General features: G+C 31.4%; 3 long non-coding RNA genes across 5 annotated transcripts; 1 reads left to right on the top strand and 2 right to left on the bottom strand.

Annotated features, from left to right (window-relative positions):
• Positions 1-244: 244 nt before the first annotated feature.
• LOC123911151 lies at positions 245-3,035 on the bottom strand. Its single transcript, XR_006810383.1, has 3 exons — positions 2,797-3,035; positions 1,889-2,065; positions 245-974 (listed from the first exon to the last, which is right to left on the bottom strand). It is a non-coding gene; the product is annotated as an uncharacterized LOC123911151 (long non-coding RNA).
• A 3,258-nt stretch (positions 3,036-6,293) lies between these two features.
• Positions 6,294-9,182, bottom strand: LOC123903715. 3 transcript variants are annotated; one of them, XR_006808164.1, is made up of 3 exons: positions 8,827-9,182; positions 7,791-8,014; positions 6,294-6,613 (listed from the first exon to the last, which is right to left on the bottom strand). It is a non-coding gene; the product is annotated as an uncharacterized LOC123903715 (long non-coding RNA). The 3 variants fall into 3 exon arrangements; XR_006808163.1 differs by having other exon boundaries at positions 7,791-8,007; XR_006808162.1 differs by lacking the exon at positions 8,827-9,182 and having other exon boundaries at positions 7,791-8,819.
• On the top strand, positions 6,542-7,797 carry LOC123903716. The gene is made up of 4 exons (XR_006808165.1): positions 6,542-6,669; positions 6,775-6,832; positions 6,990-7,026; positions 7,133-7,797. It is a non-coding gene; the product is annotated as an uncharacterized LOC123903716 (long non-coding RNA).
• Positions 9,183-10,240: the final 1,058 nt, after the last annotated feature.

Here is a 10,240-nt window from a genome sequence, read left to right as displayed (position 1 = left end):
TGCATCCCAAAAATATGCTTGAAAATGTTACCTCTTCCACCTTCTTGAATAATTTTGGCACCTAAACTCAATTTACTCTTCAGAGTCTCAGAAAATTTAATACTCAATTTCACTACAACAATTACACAAACACATTGTGAACAAGGTTTTCGAGATTTCTGCGACCGCATCCTAAGCTCAAATGAAATACGGACACAGACATTAATACCGAACACATTGTGAGCAAGGTTTTTGAGATTTCTGCGACCACATCCTAATCGCAAATGAAACACGGACACAAACATGAATACCGAACACGACCATAGCAATTTGAGAATATGAAATATTTTAATATAATCACATGTGTCAGTATCCTATCAGTGTCGAACACCGGACGCATCTTTCGAGTAAAGTCACATATTCACAGATCACAATTGCACATCAACAAAGACAATGACATAATCATAACCGCGACTACAATTTAAAACCTCGATTGTGAAATCAAATATAATGTGTGATCTCTCAATTTTGAATTACCATGTTCAAGAATCCTATTTGAAATTCTAAGCAGAAAAATGGTATACAACATATTGATATTAACGTAATACAATCACAGTATAAAATACATTCAAATTGACTGAGACCACTTGGTCAAAGTGAGATGATATTTCCTTGAAAAACAAATCACATAATACATTATGAACAAGTTAGATACCAAAATATGTTTTACAACATGCCATGGAAAGTGGGCTTGGTAACAAAATAGTCAATTAAAAAGAATAAAACTAAACTTACAGATCTGGAAAAGCATTGGCTACATAATCACATTCAGTTTCTCTCCATCATATCTCTATTTTCTTCTTGGCTAAATAAGTCATACTCCAACGTATATAAATGTTTGAAAACTCATCCTTCATTTGGTTCTTGACACCAATGCGACCATCTTTGGTAGCCACAACAGTTGGTTGTGATGTTCCAACTGCCATAATTTCTTCCTACAAAAATAAATCCACAAAAATAATCAAATTCATGTTTCCCATAGCTGTTTGATTTGAACACAAATAAGATTACTAATGGTTTATCTTTATCCCCATACACATGGCGCTTAATCTAATCTCAGCCGCACAACCTAATATAGAAATATAACAACCAAAAAGCATTTTAATTATGACATGGTAAAGAGAAAGCCCAAAAAAAATTGTCAAACTGAGACTACAAAGTAGAATGCCACAAGTAGATTATATTGAACGGTCCACATTAATGCAACTCTCATTTACAAAATTTTGCTTTCTAGAAATGTCATAAGTAGTTATCACTCAAAAAGAAACAAGGCCTTGATCATATCCACAACATCAAACATATCAATGACAACAAGATTAAGTTAAAATCAAATGAACATACACAATTTCTGGCTCTCAAATATTTATGTAAACAATGGAAAGTTCACACATTCTCACCTGGCTAGATTGTATAACACAAGCTTCAATCATGTTCAACAAAAATAATGAGAATCATCATAGGACAAACAACACATTTCAAGAACATGTTGAGTTCCTAAGCATATTTCAAACATTAATCAAAAGTTGACATAAAGCTCTACGAATCAAAATTATCATGCTTGCTCATTGATTTATCACAAACCTGTCTTTCGGATCTTCAAAAGCATGTGAGCTTGTTTTCAAAAAGTATTCACAATATTCACAATACTAACTACTTACTAATATAATATAAATTACCAAATGTCATTTAATTCAACAAAATAAATAAAAAATAAAAAAAACACCAAGTACTACATGTTCAGAGTACCTATTCAAAATTTCACAAACATCATGAATCTAACATATTCAAAATTAGTCAACTGAAATTAAAGACTGAATTAATAATAATAATAAAAACTGTAAAAGTTCACTGGGATTGGCGTGCTTTAAGCTCCATGCTCTCCTCCATCTTGCTCATTATTATCTCCAACTTCAACATCATTTTGATGAGCTTCCCCCTCCAGTACATGTGGACTGACCCTGGGCCATTTAACAAATGCAGCAAAGATCTCAAGTGTAGGCCGAGCAAAAGGAATTGTTGTGCCTTGCTGCATATGCATAATCATGAATGCACTATGAAATGGCATTATTCAGCTTCAATGGAACCAATAACTCACTGAACTCAAAAGTAACTAGAAGCATTCATGACAGTGTCCATCACAATTAAAATGAGCTAGCAACCTCAAATCTATCAGTAGCAATTTTTCTAATATTTGTCATCTATCATATGAAACATACATCAAGGGTAACTCATTTATAATTATAATTTAGAAATGAATCTCTAGCTTTCTCATCTATGAATCCAATCATTTGAGTATTCAAATATAAATAAAACTGAAATCTGTGTTCATTGGTACAAAAAGTGATATAAACATGCTAAAAATGAAGCTACTTTTGGTGTATTTTTCCATACCTACAACTACCAGTCATTGTGTGGACTGAGATCAAATAGACAAGATTAGTGTCCATATATGAATGAAGCAATATTAACTAATTTTGTTGTTAGTATAACTCAATAAATTGTTACGAAACTGATATTAAACACATCAGCCCCATATCATACCTCCTAAACCTATCTATATAAAACAAACCCAGCGATGCCATCCCTAAATCAAAACACATAAGCCTAAACTAAACATAGCAAAAATAATTAATTGAACACACTACTTTTTATTCTTATTATTTCCTAATTTAATTTATTTTCTGTCTACAAAATCCAAATCGAACACAATAAATAGCTCAAAGAAACACCCAAATATAATAGAAGGGAGGACGAGACCTGAACAGTGAAGAGAAACAACAGGATTTGGGAGGAGCAAAGAAGGGAGCTGAGTCGGTGTCTATGGAGAAACCACGCAGAGAGGAACTGAGTCGGCGATTATAGATAACAACGGAAGAGACATGAACGGCGAAGATGAGCTATGGAGAAAGGAGCTATGGAAAGTCTTCGAGCAAAATGACTTGATTTGGGATTTTTGCAATTTGGCGAAGATGAGCTGTGAGCCATCTAAGATACCAAAAAAGACTTGATTTGGGAGTTTTGGAGGTAAAAACTAAAAATGAAAATGAAAATTTTCCCTCTCAAACGAAAATGCGGGGAAATTTTTTCCCTCTTAATAATTTTGGACGTTTTTGGCCAGATCTTAGTTAAAAAAAAAATGTTCTATGATTTGTCTGAAATCCGTCTGAACTTTTGGGACGGATTTTAGACCTACATGTTAAAACAATTAGTTTCGTCTAAAATTCGACCGTTCAATATCATCTAATTGGACCAACAACCAAATGAGAAAAAGAATTTCGATGATCGGACTCTAGATGTATAGACAGATCGTAAAAACAGTCTCAACGGATAACTAGTTTATATGAAAGGCTCGTGGAGTTTGATTGAAACTAAAAATTTTGACTCGAGATTTCAAATTTTATCAATCCGACCGTTCAATATCACCAAATTAGACTAAAGAACAAATGAGAAAAATAATTCTGATGATCGGACTCCGAGTGTATAGACATATCGTAATAACAGTCTCAATGGACAATTGGTTTTTATGAAATTGTCGTGTAGTTCGACTTAAACTACCGATTTTGCTCGAGATTTCGAATTTTATCAATCCGATCGTTCAATATCACCTAATTGGACTAAAAAACAAATGAGGAAAAAAAAATTCGATGATCAGACTACGAATGTATAGATAGATCATAATAAAAGTCTAAACGGATAAATAGTTTTTATGAAAGGCTGTGGAGTTTGACTAAAACTACATATTTGACTCGAGGTTTCGAATTTTATTAATCCGACCGTTCAATATCCCCTAATTGGACTAAATAACAAATGAGAAAAATAATTTCGATGATCGGACTTCGGATGTATAGACATATCGTAATAACAGTCTCAACGGATAACTAGTTTTTTATGAAATTGTCGTGTAGTTCGACTGAAATTACCGATTTTGACTCGAGATTTTGAATTTTATCAACCCGACCATTCAATATCACCTAATTGGACTAAAAAACAAATGAGAAAAAGAATTTTGATGCTCGGACTCCGAATGTATAGATAGATCATAATAACAGTCTAAACGGATAAAAAGTTTTTACGAAAGGTTGTGGAGTTTGACTACTACTACATATTTGACTCGAGATTTCGAATTTTATTAATCTGACCGTTCAATATTCCCTAATTGGACTAAAGAACAAATGAGAAAAATAATTTCGATGATCGGACTCCGGATGTATAGACATATCGTAATAACAGTCTCAACAGATAACTACTTTTTTATTAAAGGTCATGAAGTTTGACTGAAATTACAGATTTTGACACGAGATTTCGAATTTTATCAATATGACCATTAAATATAACAAACAAATGAGAAAAAAATTTCAATGACCGGACTCTGAATGGATAGACAGATCATAATAACATTCTAAACAAATAAATAGTTTTTATGGAAGGCTATGAAGTTTGACTAAAACTATAGATTTGACTCGAGATTTCGAATTTTATCAATCCGACAGTTCAATATCACCTAATTGGACTGCATAAAAAATGAGATTTTTTTTTTTGATGATTAGACTCCGGATATATAGACCCTTCATAATAACAGTCTAAATGGATAAATAGTTTTTACGAAATGTTGTGGAGTCTGACTAAAACTACGGATTTGACTTGAGATTTCGAATTTTATCAATCCGACCGTTCAATATCACCTAATTGGACTAAAGAACAAATGAGAAAAAGAATTTCGATGATCGGACTCCAAGTGTATGGACGTATCATAATAACAGTCTCAATGGACAACTAGTTTTTATGAAAGTGTCGTGTAGTTCAGCTGAAACTACTGATTTTGACTCGAGATTTCTAATTTTATCAATCCGACCGTTCAATATCACCTAATTGTACAAACAAACAAATGAGAATTTTTTTTTTGATAATCGGAGCAATTTCTTATTTAGAGCTTATGTAAACAATTTATGCAATTTTTATATATTATTATAAGTTTGTCAAGGTAGTTTATGATAAAATAGCTTATAAAATTACAATTTTCACTAGTGTGAACTTATAAAATAACACAAAACTTAATTTATATTGCATAAGCTCAAAAAAAGTTAGGCCAAACGGAGCTTAAGAATTAGACTTAACTTTTGTAAAAAAAACTATTTTTTTGACAAAAAAAAACTATTTCTTTTTGACGAAAATTAACTTAATATTAATAAACGTTAAATATTTTTATTTTTAAGAACTGTAAAACAGATTTGTAAACCCAACAACAACTTAGCGGTAAGAACACAATATCATGTGTGGAAGAATCTTGCTTGGTTGCTTGGATTAAGCTATTGGTTTTGAAGTATTTTACTGATTTCTAACTCCTTAAACTTATTAATGTCCAAACCTTAGTTGGCGTAGTAAATTGTATTATTTTTAGAATGTGGTTAGGGAATGTTCTAACACATGTTTTTCAAAGTTTGTACTCTCTTTATCTTATTACCTGATGAAAGATGTTGTTTACTGTAAAAAAAAAAAAACACAATAACTTTGGTTCTTCATGAACAACAAAATCAAGAGAACTGTTCTTGAGGAAGCTGAGATTTGAGAACACAAAAGCTAAAAACACAGATCGTCATCAACATCAGAGAAGGGAGAAAGAAGAAATTGAAATCTAGATCTACCATCATAAATGTTACAGGAATCAAACACCTTTCCTGTCTCAATCTTTTAAGTAACAACATGTGAAATAGCTTTAGTTAGAGAACAAAAACATATGTGAAATTGAAGATTGAGGGAGGCGATTGAAATTGACGAGAGCACGACGGTGTTAAAATTGCTTTATTTATTTTCAAAATCCCTTTGAGTTACACTGGAATGCACTATTGCAAAGGGGATCTCAATACGTAGAGCTTCAACATTCATCAAACAACTCAGATCTAGAAAATAACTTGGAAAAAGATGATGCTAAGTTGTGGATGATTTGAAGGGAGAAGAAATATAAAGAATTAAGAAAGAAAACTTTTGTTTTTCAGATTGTTGATCTATGTTGTTCATCACATTGATTCAAAATCCTCAGAAATAAAACCTAATTTTTTTTTGGTATATCATGGTGTTTTTATTTTGATTAAGTTTTTTCTTTTTATTTTGATGGGTGGATGTACAGAGGGTATCTATAATCTTGACAATAAGTGTCTAAAATTTTCCACTGTAGATTTACCAAAATGGTGGGTTGCATTTTTTCCAATTTTTTAATCGGTTTTGACAGCTGGCCAGTTAAAATGGTGGGCCAAGTATTTTCTATAATTTAATGTTTATTTTTTTGTCTTTGTTGCAAATTTTGTCATTTTGTAGGAGCCTATACAATAATTGAGTGCACACAAACTTGGAGTGCACACAAACTTTACACCTACACTTATATTTTTATGTTCAAACCTTTGTCTATAAATATCAAAGGATTGCCCATTATTTTTACACATCAAAACTGTCTATAAATACAAATTTTTCTATTTTCTTTCATTTTTCTTGATTTCCATTTCTTCAACAATAACTAGGCAGCAAATCTTGATTTCCTTTGTCTTTATTTTTTGCAATGATGATTGATGATTTCTTGAGCCTGAAAATAGAAAACTCATTTGATTAGATCTCATACACAATCAAACTTTTTGTGAGGTATGAATATATGAACAAAGATTGAGACCATGAACTATTTTTCAATGCAATTTATTTGCTTTGATTGAGACTTATATTTTGTCATTATGTTTGCTCTTTTTTTAGGTGAGGCTCACTTCGTTCAATGATCTTGGTTCGATGATCTTGCTTCTGAGTTTCAAAGGTAAAGAGATCAGTTTTTCAAGAAACTCATTTCTTTCATGAAAATTGTCTTTAGTAATACCCTCTTAAATTACTAACTTCATAATTTTAGTGATGTCCTTTTTACTTCATAATTATCAGAATTTGCAATTTACTAACATTTACTTTTTTGCAAATAGACTATGTAAACATGGGATTACGAAAAACAGTTTATAGGTACATATTATTATATATGAACAAAGCATCAGGCCATAAACCATCTACTTATGTTACTTCGTTTGAAATAAAGTTTTGTGATTATGTTTGTTCTATTTTTTTATAGGTGAGCCTCACTTCTTTTGAGGATATTGCTTGTCTTTCACAAAGGTAAAGAAATGTTTTCCTAAAGGTATTTATTTTGGTTGGTTTTTTCTACAACAGCATATCAGTACATAAAAATGAGATTGCATATATTGCTTCCACCTTTATAACACCCTCATTCAAATAGGGATTTAAATTTATGACCTTATTAAAAAATTCTTTCAAGGTTACTAATGTGTTGGCAGCTATGGCCAAGGAAGTAGTATTTGAGAAGAGCATACACTACACTACTAATGAAGAGAGCAAAGTTTTAAAGACTTTGACATGTGAATAAAGAAGCAATTTATCATGTCACTTGCTTAAATCAAATTCGGAAAATAACAAGGCATAACCAATCAAGTTCATAGACATATGATGCTAAGCGTGTCTCCCATTGGAGCACTTATCAACTTATTAAGCTCAACTCTTACTTTGTTTTCCCAATGGAAAAATGTTTATGTGGTAGGCATGATTGTTTCAATTTAAGGATTTTTTTTTAAAAGGAATTTAAGGACTGTCTTTGATTAAAGAGTGGTTGCTTAAAATAAATGAACTAAATCCATTAAATATGAACCTTTGGGGTTAAAAGTGATTGAAATCTTAAAAGAGCTTTGGCATAAGTAAATGGAGGTGATGTTTACCTTGAGTGCTACTGTGATAGCAGCTATGGTCAAGGAAGGAAGGAGCATAATGATTTGAGAATATCCTACACCAACAATAGAGGGCCAAAATGAATGCAGATTAACTATCTTCAGTGTATCGATGGAGGTGATGCAATGGCAGAACCGCAAAGGGGGAGGATGATTCCAAATACTTTAAACAAGTTTTATATTGCAAGAACATTTTCACTTCCTCCTTCTTTCATCTAAAAGATTACAAATATATTAGTAAAACATTTCAAAGCAAGCAACATGCATACAGAACTTGAAGAACTAAAAGACTCCAGATTTGTGCCTTCGATGATTTAACAACATCCTCATTTCGTTCTCATAGCTCAACACATTACCATCCACGTTTCCAGAGTAATGTGTATAGATATATTTGTATCTAATCAATAGTCTGAATTTTAGAAGGCTTATTAATATTTAAATTTAAATAATAGTTTAGTAAGTAATGATACATCAACTATAGACTGACGATGCTGCAATTAAAAATAATGCAATCACTATAGTCAATGTAATAGAAATGTTGGATTGCTTAAGCTCAATAGAACAAAAACAAAAGACAAAAAACTGAATATAATAATAGTGACCTACATTTACATTACTTGAAAAAATCCTTGAAAAATTGGATAATATTTATTCTTTTGAAGGAAATAAATCAGTGATTGAACATCCATTGAGCTATGAACTATCATTCTCGGGTTAATAATAGGGAACCACAACTTATATTTTATTTTTTAAAAAAGCTAATTTTCTATTGTAAAACATGTTTCTGCAGAGAAGTAGATTAATGGAAATAAATACTACTCTATCACCTGCAGATTTACAAAGAAATTAAAAAAAAATGTTGTAGATCCAAAAATAAGCACACGCAGTAAAGACATTTTTTAAAAAAAAAACAAAAAGTTTAGATTTTATTACAAGCACATTTACAATATTTTTCGAAAATAACAAAAAATTTATATCCACAAAAATAGAAAAAAGGAACCACAAATCCATAAAACTAGAACCTTACCTCTATTGCCACTGTCTTAAACCGTCTCCTTAGCTGTCGATAGCTGCATGTAGTGGCCGCATCTCACAATTTGAGAAGTACATGATGGGTTCATGGATTTAAAATCAGATGAGAGACATGTTTTATGGGTGAAAAAGAGGGAGAAGACAAGCGATATACAAGGAAAGACATAGAGAACAATGAAACTATTAGAGACGAAAAATGAGAGTTGTTTTGTGGATTGTTGTTACTCTGTAAAAGCAAATGGAAGAGAAAGGAAATAGGTGGCGGCTGGCAAAATAGAAACCCTAGCCAAATTAATGAGTTCTCAGTTTTGGGCTGTATTGGATAGTCCAAGCCCACAATGCTTATCTCACCTGCTTGATTTTTAAAATGATCTCTTCCGACCTCGTGTTTTTTTATATCTTGAATTTCCATTTTTGCCCTTGCAAAAAATTTTGGTTTATAGAAATCGAAGCTTTGAATTAAACCGTACACCGGTTTAATTCTTCGTAAACTCATCCTTTGAGGAGAATATTACTTGAACCGTCTCCCCTTTACAAGTCTACATCAACTCATTCTTTTCACCCCTCAGATGTGAATCTCGCAGCAAAATAATAATAGAGGTTTTTTACTTGAACTGTCTCCCCTTTACAAGTCCACAAGATATTTTTTTTTGACAAAACAAGAAAAATAGTTTTAATCAATAAGAAAAATAGTTAAAATGAGGTTTTTTTGGTCAAGAGAGGACAAACTCACGCTGGATGTCGGGGGAAAACGACAACGTATGAAGAGGGAAAGAATGAAGAGCATTTGCTTTCAGTTAGGGTTACAGAATGAAAAAAATGAAAAACACCCTAAGCGTAGGATGCCGGTTAATTGAAACTTTTTTTTTTAAAAAAAAAAAAAAAAAAAGTTTTTTTTTTTTTTTTAAAAAAAAACCGTGCATCGCACGGGTGAAATCACACTAGTACACACACAATGGGATGATGGAGTTGTGACTTGTGAGTGAGATGGAAGTTTGTTTAGATTTTTTGGATTTTAAAATTTTATTACGTTTTTAATTTTTAATTTTTTTTTAATATTTGGTTGAAGATTTCTATAAAACAAAACTTACCAAAAAAAAAAGATTTCTATAAAACAAATAAAATAAATTTGGATGAAAATTTGGGTTGGAAAATAATCTGTGTTGTGTGAAATTTCTTAAGATAATTTTGTGATTTTGAGGTGAGGAAGATGAAGATTCATCCATAATTATTTTTTTTATTAAAATTTATTTTATTTACAAAATAAAATAAATTTTAATAAAGAAGGAAAAGAAAAGAAAAATAATCCAGTGCGCTTCTCTCTTCAATTTTGGTGTTTTGTGTTTCACCGTTAGATTAATCCAAAATAATGACTATGGTGCACCCTCTTTACCATATAATCTGACGTG

Source organism: Trifolium pratense, linkage group LG2 (genome assembly GCF_020283565.1).
Source record: "Trifolium pratense cultivar HEN17-A07 linkage group LG2, ARS_RC_1.1, whole genome shotgun sequence".
Taxonomy (NCBI): domain Eukaryota; kingdom Viridiplantae; phylum Streptophyta; class Magnoliopsida; order Fabales; family Fabaceae; genus Trifolium; species Trifolium pratense.
Note: the sequence above shows the minus strand (reverse complement) of the source record. Positions and strands in the feature narration are given on the sequence as shown.